Source organism: Neophocaena asiaeorientalis, unplaced genomic scaffold (assembly GCF_003031525.2).
Source record: "Neophocaena asiaeorientalis asiaeorientalis breed wild unplaced genomic scaffold, Neophocaena_asiaeorientalis_V1.1 scaffold154, whole genome shotgun sequence".
NCBI classification, from domain to species: domain Eukaryota; kingdom Metazoa; phylum Chordata; class Mammalia; order Artiodactyla; family Phocoenidae; genus Neophocaena; species Neophocaena asiaeorientalis.
This window is the reverse complement of record NW_020172982.1, coordinates 1203517-1215808: the sequence shown is the minus strand read 5'-3', so window position 1 is coordinate 1215808 and position 12292 is coordinate 1203517. Positions and strand designations below refer to the sequence as shown.

Sequence of the window (12292 nt, the reverse complement as noted above, 5' to 3'; positions counted from 1 at the left end):
GTATTTAGTATTTACACTATTGGAATATCTGAGACTGGAGGAAGCTTTATATGGTCAAGAAGAATTTCAAATCGAAAGGGTTATTTCAAAGTATATATTTGCTATTCCTGACAATGTGGTTTACTCAAAGTATCACTTTTCATAGGCACTGAATTCATAATAAACACCTGTGAATATACAAACGCCTCACTTTAAATCACTGGCGTGTACATACACCCAACCTACGACAACAGCACGAATATTTTATGGGAGAAAATAACATAAGTATCTTAAACGTAGACATACAATTTTGTGCTAACTTTAGTTCCGTGTCATGGACATAAATATTGTCTGAATCTGTCACCTATGAATGCGGGAGCCCAGGAAACAAAAGGACTTCCAGACTAGATGGGAATGCCTATTCTAGAGGATAATGATTACAAGGAACTTGCAAGTCCACATCAATAAAACACCCCACCTTCCAAAAACCACGCAGCAAGCCAATGATTTTGGAAGCAGAATCTTACACATGAAGGGCAAGTTATTACATATAGTGAATATACACACCACACTCAGGAATCAGGGAGAAAGCTATCATTCTTAGAAGCCCTTAGGAGGAAAACAGATGTCAAAAACAATGACAACTAGGCCAATCTACTACATGCTCAAGAAGTAGTACCTATGAAGACTTTGCCCTTGAATAGCCTACTATAGCGTGATGGGATAAAAGGATGTCTAGGCTGGGAGCCAGCAGACAAGTCTATGGCCCCACTATGCTACTGATATACTATGGGACCTCTGGTAAGTCACTTAACCTCTCTGTGCCTCAGTTTCCTTATCTGTAAAACAATGGATTGGATTTTTATGGGCCCCTGCTCTAACATTCTGTAACTCTCTTTTATCTCCTCAAATCTTCTTTCACACTAGCATTTGATTTCAAGAGTTAAGAATAAAGTCCAAACACTTAGGTTAGCATTAAATTCTCCATATTCTGACTACAGCCTTTGTCTCCATCCTTATCTTGGTCTATTCCTGAAACCACATCAATATCCCATTCGGATCCTCTTTTTCTCTCACTCTTCTGTTTTTCTTCCCTCGACTTCAGCTGAACTGTCTTTTACTCCATTCTATCATTTTCCAGAGCCACCTCTGGGTTACAGTTCTATATATCTGTCATCACTATAAGCCATAAGCCCCTCGAGGTCAGAGGCTGGGCCTTATGCAGGGTTTGTGCAGTAACCAGCAACACTTTGCCCAAAATATATCCTTGAGAGTGAGTGGTGATTCTGGTCTCGGTAAAACAACAAAAGGTCTGGTTTTACTTTAATCAATGATATATTTTGTTAAAAATCAAAACCAAGTGAGCCTTAAGAAAACTCAGTTCCTCTCACCCTTGTTGGAATGAATGCCTTTGAAAAGGAGTGAGAGTTAAATGACATTTCAAATCATTATAAATGGTTTATTTATCTTTAAACACAGACTAGCCAGGATTCACAATTTTCAAAGCAAGAAAGGTTCAGGTAAACAAAATAAATGTTACCAGACTAATTATCCACAGACTGCAGAGCAACTTTTAATGAATTACGTTGTCAAGTGATTAAAACACCTAATGGCTGGAATAAGGTTAAATATTTTCTAAGGTGGAACATATAAATGTACTCACCATTGAAATGTGTCAGAATTTGCCTTTATTCAATGTCGAAGAAAAATTGGTCTCCTGTTTGAGTTAGACTACTCTATCTCCCACGTAAAAAAGCTTTACTTTGAAATTACCAAGAGAATACCCACTCCATGCTTATTAGTCCTAACAGAAATCTTGGCTGCCTTTTAAGACTGTTACACATTCTCCTACAGAGAAGCACACATCAATAGAAGATGTATCACTGTAGGTCTTCCTTTTCTTTCACAGGTTAGACAATAATTTTTTTGAGAGCCGCCCCTCCCCCCCCGAGTCGCTAGGTGACTTTTTCTGCTTGTAGATCTTGTGTGCTGGCCCCAGGATGGTGGCTGGGGACAGGGGCACAGCATACTGCTCCGTGAGACCCGTAAGGTAGCTGTAACTGTCCTCCTTGTGCTGTGTAAACACAGCCAGCAGATTCATCTCCTTGTCTGGAGCCTTCACCCGGGCCACCTTCTCGGCCTCCAAAGTTCTCCTGCAGGATCTGGCACTGGTCCGGAGAGGCCCGTTGCAAACACTGAACCACCAGCCAGCTGCACTTGTTGTCCTGGATGTCAGTGCCGATCTTGCCCATCACACTGGGGTCCCCAAAGAGATCGAGGTTTTCATCCTAAATCCGAAAGAACTCTCCCATCTCCAGCAGGATCTTCTTGGCATCGGTATGCTCCTTCTTCCCATCAATGCCCACCACATACATGGCAGCAGCTATAGGAAGACAGAAGGAGTAGAAAGCTGTCTTGTATTTGACAATAGATCTGTACCCCTTTTCAGTGAATCTGCCAAGATCCACACTGTCCTGGGGGGCTGTGATGAGGTCCAGGGTCTGTCCGATCTCAGTCTGCTAAGGACTCTGTAGGAAGAGCTCGATCAGGTTCAGGTAATAGAGCTGCTCCCAGCAGCAGAGCTTCAGCAGGCGGTAGATACATGCTTCCAAGAGGAAAGCATCATGAATGGCAGCCAAACCTATGCCTGGCTTCTGATACCAGCAGATCCGCCCCCGTCAGGTGAAGAATGCATCCGTGAGGTCGTCTGACACCAAGAGGAAGGCTTGGAGCAGTTCCACGCACCAGCCCTCAGTCATGGCCCACCGGAGACTGTCAGCATCTTGCTTCCTGGGCTCCGACAGCTCCCAGAATGCTACCAGCACCGTCAAACCCCGATGGTACTTGCCTCGGATGGCACAGTACTCCAGGACCTCCTTGAGTCGGGCAATAGCATCTCCTGTCTCTGGGTGCCCAGTGTCCTCCTCAGTCAGCACCTTGACAACCTGGGATAAGTGCTGGATGAAATCCTGCCTTTCTGCATAAACGTCCAATTTCTGGTCTCCATCTATTCTGAGGGAGGAGTAAAATACTCTGTTCCCAGATGCCAGTTGCTGATTGTCACTGTAGGTCTTAATCTGCCTTTGTTATGCCCTCTGTACATCACCAAATATGATTTATGTGATTTCAGAGAACTTCCTTTACATTTCCCCATTCCTAACTCTGCGTATCTTTTTAGCTCAGAAAGATATTAAAGATTAAAATATTTGATATGAAACTAGAAAGTGATATAGGAGTACAACCTTTAAAAAGGCAGACTTTTTTTTTTTTAATTTCCCAAACAAATAGAAGAAAATGGCAAGTAAATGGTGAGCCTTCGAGGAATTGGGCTAGAAGTTTGAGGTTTCACAGTCCTAAATGGTCAAGTAAGAGTAGAAGGCACAGATGACCAGTTATAAAGTGGTTCACCATAGTAATGTGAGTTAGTACTGAATGGCTGACACAAACATTTGCTCTTAGCAAATTTGAGACCTCAAATGAAAAATAATACAATGGCATCCAATCCCAAAGAAGCACATTTAACTTACAAAATATACAAACTCTGCATGAATGTAGAGAAAGTAAATAAATAAGCAAACAATTTAAAAGAGAGGAAAAAGGTAACTTGACCATTCAGTTGGAATGGTGTCAAGATAAGCTTTTGGAAGGGCTGGGGGGAGGGACAGATTGGGAGTTTGGCATTGACATGTACACACTGCTATATTTAAAATGGATAACTGACAAGGACCTACTATATAGCACAGGGAACTCTGCTCAATATTCTGTAATAACCTAAATGGGAAAAGAACTTGAAAAAGAATAGATACATGTATATGTAAAAAGTAAGGTAAGCTTTTAAAAAAAGTATATTGTGGCCCCAAACATAAGGCAACTATTTCATCCGAGGCTATTCAATGTCAGGGAAAATCTGACTGTGTTAGTAAAAAACAGTGTGCAGTAGAGTTACTTACTTCATAGACTTACTTCAATTTAATCTTAGCACAGAATTGCTGAATAATGGATGACGGTTTTTAACGTCCTATGTTTGGAACATCCCCTTCGTTAACTCTCGCCCGAGTGTCAAGCAATTATCCAGTGGAATCTTGAGGGCTCCAGGGGTGTCTTCATCTCCCCCAACATCTATGAAACACAGAGTGCTAATAATTCTTCTTCTCCCTTATGGATCTGACCCATTTAAGATGCAGATAGAGATAAAGACCGTGGAATATTTGTGCCAGAACCAGAAATAGAATTGGAGATGTGGCCCCAAACCTTTGTATCATAAAATGAGGAAACTGAGACCCAAAGAAGTTCAGGGATTTGGTCCAGGTCGAAACTTGCATGGGGAGTCACTTGGGAAATCTCAGGACAGCAAATACAGGTCTTTTTTCATTTCCCAGATGGGTATCATCCTAAAAAGTGAGCTGGAACAAACTGGATGGTAGTCATCTCACTGCAGATTTATCTGTGGTCAAGGCAGAGGTTTCAAAGGCTCTACAACTATCTTATACCTGCGCTGGAAAGTTCTTCTGATCCACTTACTGTTATCAAAGCTTAGTACATCTATTTTTCTTGGAATGCAGTTTATTTAAAGCGAGAGCTGGTATTATTTGTCACATCATAGACGTTTTTACAAGGCATTACGGATGTTCTCTGAAACCTTCACTGCAGTTATGTTGACGATTGGAAATGCCAAAAAATTACCCTCCATACACAAACACACATGCACTAATTCTAATTAGTCAATTCTAGTTCAAGTGGAAGTAATGAAACATTTCACCACCATCTTTTTTCCCAGGAAACTAGAATATATTTTGGCTATGTAAAACACTTTTTTTATTTAAGCATCTATTATTATAGAATAAAGGCATTCTGCAAAAATGGCATTTAGCAATTCTCTCATATCTGAAAATAATTAGAAAAAACCATTTTCTCATGTAGAAATGTAATTTTTTATGTAGATGAACATAGCCCCATTTGGAAGGCAGATATAAGAACTCTGAGGAATTCATTGAAGCATTGAGGCTATGAAGATCTACTCAAGTTGCTGGCTACATCTGTCCTATGATAACGGGATGCTGGTGTTATTTTTTCTTATAATACTTACAGACTTGGTAAGTACTAATTATTTAATATCTACATATTTTTTAGAAGTTGCAGTCCATGTAGACATTACTAATATTCGCTGAAAAATGAGATTAAACTTTATTTGAGAATTTTATGCATTAGACCCCAGAAGACTTTTCAAGATGTAACAAACGGAATTGAGAAGACGGAGGGAGGGATGATCCAGGTTTTGGAAGTCCTAAAGCTTTTTAAAACCGAGAGGAATTTTGTAAGAAAAAATATAAATACATTAGGAGTAAAGATAAAGATTCATTTAGGCTGAGAATAATCACAAAAATGACAAACTGTAAAAAGTTGACAAACACAAACGTCATAAAATCCAGAATAATAACAATGGCTGACATACCCTTTGTGATACTTTTCACGGACACTTGGCTGCCTCAGTCTGTTTCAATCCTCCTTTCTCCTCCCCAGAGAGAGAAACTAGAGAAAGCCCGTGTGCAGCAGCAAAGACCCAACAGAGCCAAAAATAAATAAATAAATTTATTTTAAAAAAAAAAAGAGGCACTACTTCCTTTCAGATGGATTCATGGGGGCAGCACCAACAGGACAGAGGTGCAGAGGAGACATTGTGCAGGAAACAAATGATAGGGTTTATCACCTGTGGACTGAGGGATCTGGTGTGTGGCCTCTGTCAATGTCAACTTCCTGATACCCCTGCTGTTTGTGGATAATGTTGCCAGCCAGGAATGAGTGTGGCTGAAAAAAATCAATGGCCTCTGTGTAGCCAGGCCTTCCCTTTGAAGTCTCATCCATTTTGGGTACCTTGTTGAGACAGTTCACCTCCTGGGCCTCGTGATGTCAGAAACACCCTTCCATGCTTTCCTACAAAACACCAATCGTCCTCCTGGCTAAAGCACTGCTTAATGTGATATGTCAGCCTTTACTTTTGAAGGCCATTCATGAGTTCCAGGAAGAAACTAAACCAAAATGGTCCAGGCATGGTCCTTGCCCACTGTGCTAAGCTAGGAAGCTGGGTGGTAGTGCAGCTCTGAGGCCGGACTTCAGCTGGGGCTTAAGAAACAGCTCTCGGGCATCCTGTATGTGCCAGCATCTATGCTGGCACCACAATGAAAACAAACCAGCAGTGTGTAAGACACCCTTGCCCTCATTAAACTCCACATTCTATGAGGACAGAGGCTCATAAAAATACACAGTATTTATGAGGGCAAAGGATGAGAACAAATAAAAAATTTTAATTTAAAATGATGCATTTTAAGACCAAGAAATGCACAGGGAGTTGCCTAGCTCCGTGGTCCTGCTGGGAATCGCTCCTGACACGGGCTACCAGAGGCCCATGAGAGAGAGGTCTTGATTATTAAGAAAACTGGATGTGACATCTGTGGGCCTTTGAAACCTCATCCACTCTAGTGAAGCCAGCTCCCAGAGCACTTTGTGGTCACTTTTGGAGCTTTCTACCTTATTATGCTAGAAGGAAAATCACAGCAAGTCAGGACGCCTGAGTTCTCAGGCTGACCATCGGTTTCTTCCATGAGCCTCGGTGATGGCTCCTCCAATAGCTAAATGACAGTGGAAACAAGTCAAATGAGGCCTCTCAGTGTCTCAGCAGAAGGGATCCGGTTTCATCTTTTATGTGGAAAATGCTCTGAGCTCCAGGAAGGGAGGGATGGCAAGGTCCCTCCACCCGCGCCCTGCTGCCCCCAGGAATTGCAATCATCATAAACGTGACATCTGGCTAAAGGTCCCAGGTGTAGGGCACTACAGGAAAGCTATGTCGTGGTGTTCAAGAAAATGGTTTAAGACATGTTATGTCCTCCTCCCACCTGCCTTACTCCAATGTATGAAAGGCATGCACCTCTATGACTAAACCAACTGATAAAGAAAAATGAGAAAGCTACACACATTTTTTCCAGCTGCTGTTATGCTCCAAGTACTGTTGTTCTAGGTGTATGGAATAAATCAGAGGAGGAAACAGACCAAGTGCCCCCCGTTGGGCTTACATTCCAGCGTCAGCGTTGGGGGAGGACAAACAACAAAACTAGTAAATAAGCAAATTACCAAGTATGTTAGAAGGTGGTGAGTACTGCAGAAAAACAATAAATCAGGGAGATTGGGGGGCAGGGTGGGGAAGAGGGGAGATGATATGATTTTAAAGGGTATGATCAGGGGAGGAAGGCATTACTGAGAAAAGTATATTTGAAGACAGACTTGAGAAGGGGGCAGTTTGTGAGCCCTGTGGGCAGTTGGGGTGCAAGGATATTCCAGGCAGAGGGAACAGACAATGCGAAGGCCTTAGGGCAGAGACACACCCAAGTATTCACAGGACAGCAACAAAGGCAGCGTGACACCTCACCGGGGGCAAGGGAGACCACAGTAGTTCTGTCGCTTGAATTGTGTCTCACCAAAATGCGTATGCTGAAGTCCTAACTCCCAGTACTTCACAGTGTGGCCTTTCTGGGAACCAGAGCCACTGCGGATGTAGCTAATTAAGATGAGGTCATACTGGAGTACAATGGGCCCCTTGCCCACTAGGACGGGTGTCCTTATAAAAAAGGAGAAATTTGGGCAGACATGCACACAGTGAGGCTGCCAGGTGAAGACTGGCAATGATGTGGCACATGTCAAGGTCCCAAAAGAGTCTAGGCAACAGGACTGGAACAGATCTTTCCCTGATGACTTCAAAGGGAACACAGTCCTGCTGACACCTTGATCTCAGACTTCTAACCTCCAAAACTGTGACACGATACATGCCTGTGGTTTAAGCCACTCAGCTTGTGGTACTGGGCTCTGGAAGCTCTAGCAAAGTAATAGGCAATTAGGCCAAAGCAAGAGTAGAGGGGCAGATGGTAAAAGGTCTTAATGCAAGGACACTCTAGGTGAGGTCATCATAGCATCTTGAGCAGAGGAGTGAAATAATCTGCCCAAAGGCTGAGTTCCAGAGCACTGCAGTTTTATGAAGTCTCAGAAAAGAGATGCTGAGAAGGAGCCACCAGTGATGTAAAAGGAAACCCAGGAGAATGTGCAACAGGGAAAGCCCATGGTACTTTTCTATCTAAAAGCATAGTCAGATGGTATGGTACAAGCAGCTCACTGTGGGTGGATCGGGGACAGTCACTGAAGAAGGAGGACAGACAAGTCCATCAACTTCCTCCAAGGCATACGCAAGCCAGTGAAGCCTAAAAAAATCTTTTAAGTCCATGGGCTTCCCCATGGTTAGTGGAATTTGACTTTTTTTCCCTAAATTTGACATTTATTTATCAGAAGAAAAAAAAGAAGATAAATGGTAAAACCCTGGTTTTGGTGTGTAGGTCTTCTATTTGTGCTGAGTAAAACTATTATGAATCACTAAACAGGGCTCTTGAAGGTGAATCAGAAACGCCAAGGGTCTCAGAATCTAGTTTAGAGATTCATTCAGAAAACGGCTAATTCACTCAACTCCAGTGGCTCCTAATACACATGGCACAGATTCTTAAAAGGGAGTCCTTAACCTCACTTTGCAGCAACTCTGCTTCCCTATCTCCCCATCTGTACGGCCTCAGGCAACGGGGAGATTCCTGGTAAAAGCCACAGCCCTAAGCTGAATACATAAGGTGACTGAATGTCAACCCAGAAATCCCATCCTGACAGACACACAGAACAACTTCAATACTCCCAGCTCCTGTCATTCAAAAGTCCCCATAGCCCTAATAGACCAGACTGGTCCAGCCTGCTCCCTGCAAGCACTGACGCTGAAGCCAGTCAGCCTGGGTTAGAATCCTAGCTGGGCAGCTCACTACCTAAGGATCTCGAACTTGCTTAAACTTGAATGGCCTTGGGCTTCGACGTACGTAACTGTAAAACAGGGATGATAACAGAACCGACTTCAGAGTATTGTAATAAGGATTCACGGAGTCAATAGTTGTACTGAACCTAGAACATGCCTGGCACTCAGTAAAAATTATATAGGAATCTGTTAAACCCATAAACAAACAAGTATGTATTTTTCCCGGAAGAAGATTTTGATGAACAAACCAAAAAATAAAAAGGGCTAGAAAAGTCTTCATATAGTAAAGAGAAACTTTTCAAGGTTTTAAAATATTTGCCTCCAGAAAACAATGTGTACATCAATCACAACGACTCCTGGCTATGCATGTGCGCTCACCTGCTCACAAAATCCTCACCTACTTTAAAAGTTTGGACTTGACAGGGGCTTCCCTGGTGGCTCAGTGGTTGAGAATCTGCCTGCTAATGCAGGGGACACGGGTTCGAGCCCTGGTCTGGGAAGATCCCACATGCTGCGGAGCAACTAGGCCCATGAGCCACAACTGCTGAGCCTGCGCGTCTGGAGCCTGTGCTCCACAACAAGAGAGGCCGCGATAGTGAGAGGCCCACGCACCGCGATGAAGAGTGGCCCCCGCTCACCGCAACTAGAGAAAGCCCTCGCACAGAAACGAAAACCCAACAGAGCCAAAACTAAATAAATTTTAAAAAAAGAAGTAACAAATGTTCAAGTACAACTGGTGTCTTTAAAAAAAAAAAAAAGTTTGGACTTGACAGATTTTTATAAACTGTAGAAACGGAAGGTGAAATTTCTCAAGCCACATTAGCTAAATAAACTGAAATAGAACACTTTTCAATAAAAGCAGATGATTTCCCCCAACATGAATTAGCAGTGACGATAAGTGTACACAAGCCAAATGATTAGCCTTTTCAAGCGACGGACAGTGCTGGGACCACAGGAATCCACCATCCAGTCCTCATGGCAACCTCAGGAGGTGTGGCCTGCTGTCACTCTCTGTTTAAACCTGAAGATATGACCTCAGAGACGTTAAGTGTCTTCTCTACCCTGACACAGCTATGTGTGGTGGAAAAGCAGAGCTGGAGCTCTTTACCACACTGCTTTGCTCACCCCAAAGCCTTCCTTCAGCCTCTGCTCAACCTGCCCTGCAACTCTGGTTCCTCCGCCCCTTCCCGGGCTCCCCACACCTGGCCTGCTGCCCGCTGCTGCCATCCCCGGGGCCCAGCGGAAAAATCAATCCTGCTGAGATAATGGTTTCCTTGAGAACAGCACTCTGACTGCTGGGGAAACTGCAGAGAACACAAAAGGGGTTCCTGTTGTATCTGGGGCTTTGTACTTCTTGGACGGACAAGCATTTCTATTCCACTGGGGAAAAAGAGGTTCTACAAAAGGGCACGTCCATGAAGGTGGCAGGTAAACTAACACACTTTACTGGTCTGGGGAATTATGATGATTGTTAAAAATTTTGAGGCTGTCAGTGACAATTACTCATTTTCCTGAAGTTAAAAACCCCCTGTGGTGAGAGGGGCGGGGATCATAGATCTGCAAAATTCATCAAGACTGCTGGTAAATATTGACCATCATTGGGAATTTCTATTACGAATATCTGCCCTTTCAACTCAATGCAGCACCACTTGAATTTCATCCAAAGTTACCTGCATAAAGTAAACAAGCTTCATCACCCATGTAGATGGAGACCAGCCCGCCTCAGCTGGTGCTACCATCTCTTTCTATTTTTTTCTCCCTCATTCCCCGCCTACAATGGAGAAAACTGGCTCAAAGAGCCAGCCAGCTAAAGGAAGGGGCAAAATTTGATGGGGTAATAATTCAAGTTGTTCTGTGAATGATGGGTAGATCCCGCAGGTTCATTCAACACGGACAAATTTTATTAGCAAAACTGCTCATTCAAATTACCAGGGGAACTAGGTTTCTGAACCCAAAAATGGTTCATTCCAAGCATGCCCATTATTCTAAATTTCTATTATTTTCTCAATTCCCAGTTGGATTCTGCTGCCTTCAAAGGCGGCATTGCTATTTGCAGTTGCTGACACTTGCTACCGATGGCTCATAATTTCATCTAACGGTGGGACAACTAAAAATGTGACTGAATTAGCGACAGCTGTACTCCATCCAGCCACAAAGGAAAGGCAGCAAAGCTGGCGTGGAACCACCTTCTGAAGGGGGATACACAGCCTCTCTGAAGAAAGGACAGCTACCAATAAGAATGCCCATCCCTTATTTATTAGTTTGTTTTTTGAGGCAGGGAGAGAAGAAGTTGTGTAACTGTCAAGTAATTGCTACCAAATGGAAAACAGGAGTCACTTGGGGTCAACCAGGGAGCATTGACTAGGCTGAAAAACCCCAGAGGGGATCGGTATTTGGTAGTCAAACGACAAACCACAAAACCACAATACATGGTGGGATCATGGAAAAGAGACAATTAAATCCAAGACATGTTGAATTGTCTGCTCAATCTTTCCCTCTGCGTTAGAGTACCTGAAAACGAAATGGGCTGAAACAAGCTGCTTTCACACCGTGTTGGCCTAATTACCTTTCAAGACTGACACATACAAACTTACCTGGAAATCCAGGTCCTTCTAGTTCTCCTGGGTCCCTGTAGCCTTCCAACTGCCTTCCGCTAGCATCCCACTTCATGCCAGTGTGCAGTGCCAGGAGTTATAAATAAACCTGCTGCTACGGCCCCCAGTAATAACCATGATTTCCCTAAAAGGCATGCAAGTGTCAAGTCGTCAACTTAGTTTCTGAAACTCAGTGAATGCCAGTGCATAATTCCCAGGGCGTGGAGAACTAGCTTACCCCAAATAAACATGCCTGGAGAAGAGGAGAGCGATTTAGCTAAACAAGCAGACTCACTTCAGGGAACTGGGGTGGTAGAGCTCCAACCCAGATGCTGGCCCACACTCTTTGGGGAAGAGAAAGGAGGAAGAGATATGGCAGGAGGCGGTAACAGCAAAGGGTGTGTGAGCCTCCACGGAACAGATCATGGGCATGTGGGCCTCCAGTGACAGTGGGCACAGGCCTTGGATGTTGAGCCAGTAATCACAAACTTCACCCTGGACCACTGACAGGCCATTGTCAAGACCAAAATGCTCAGCATAGAAGACACATTATGTTACGGAGAACATGCTGGAAGCGAGAGATTCCCTCAACCATAAGAAAGTGGTGGCGAAGAGGACAGGATTCATGGACCTCGAGATGATCATACTAAATGACGTCGGTCAGACAGAGAAAGACAAATACTATATGATATCACTTACATGTGGAATCTTTTAAAATGATACAAATGAACTTATTTACAAAACAGAAACGGACTCACACACATAGAAAACAAACTTATGGTTACCGAAAGGGAAAGGCTGGGGGAGGGATAAGTTAGGAGTCTGAGGTTAAGCAGTTACACACTACTGTATATAAAATAGATAAACCACAAGGTCCTACTGTACAGCA

The 12292-nt window shown here is 43.4% G+C and overlaps 1 protein-coding gene and 1 pseudogene across 1 annotated transcript in view; both read right to left on the bottom strand.

Moving 5' to 3' along the window:
• The window catches only part of KCNH8 (potassium voltage-gated channel subfamily H member 8), a 384779-nt gene that overhangs the window by 291798 nt on the left and 80689 nt on the right, over positions 1–12292 (bottom strand). The gene's annotated exons all lie outside the window — the stretch shown is intronic.
• Positions 1883–11479, bottom strand: LOC112397780 (farnesyl pyrophosphate synthase-like; annotated as a pseudogene).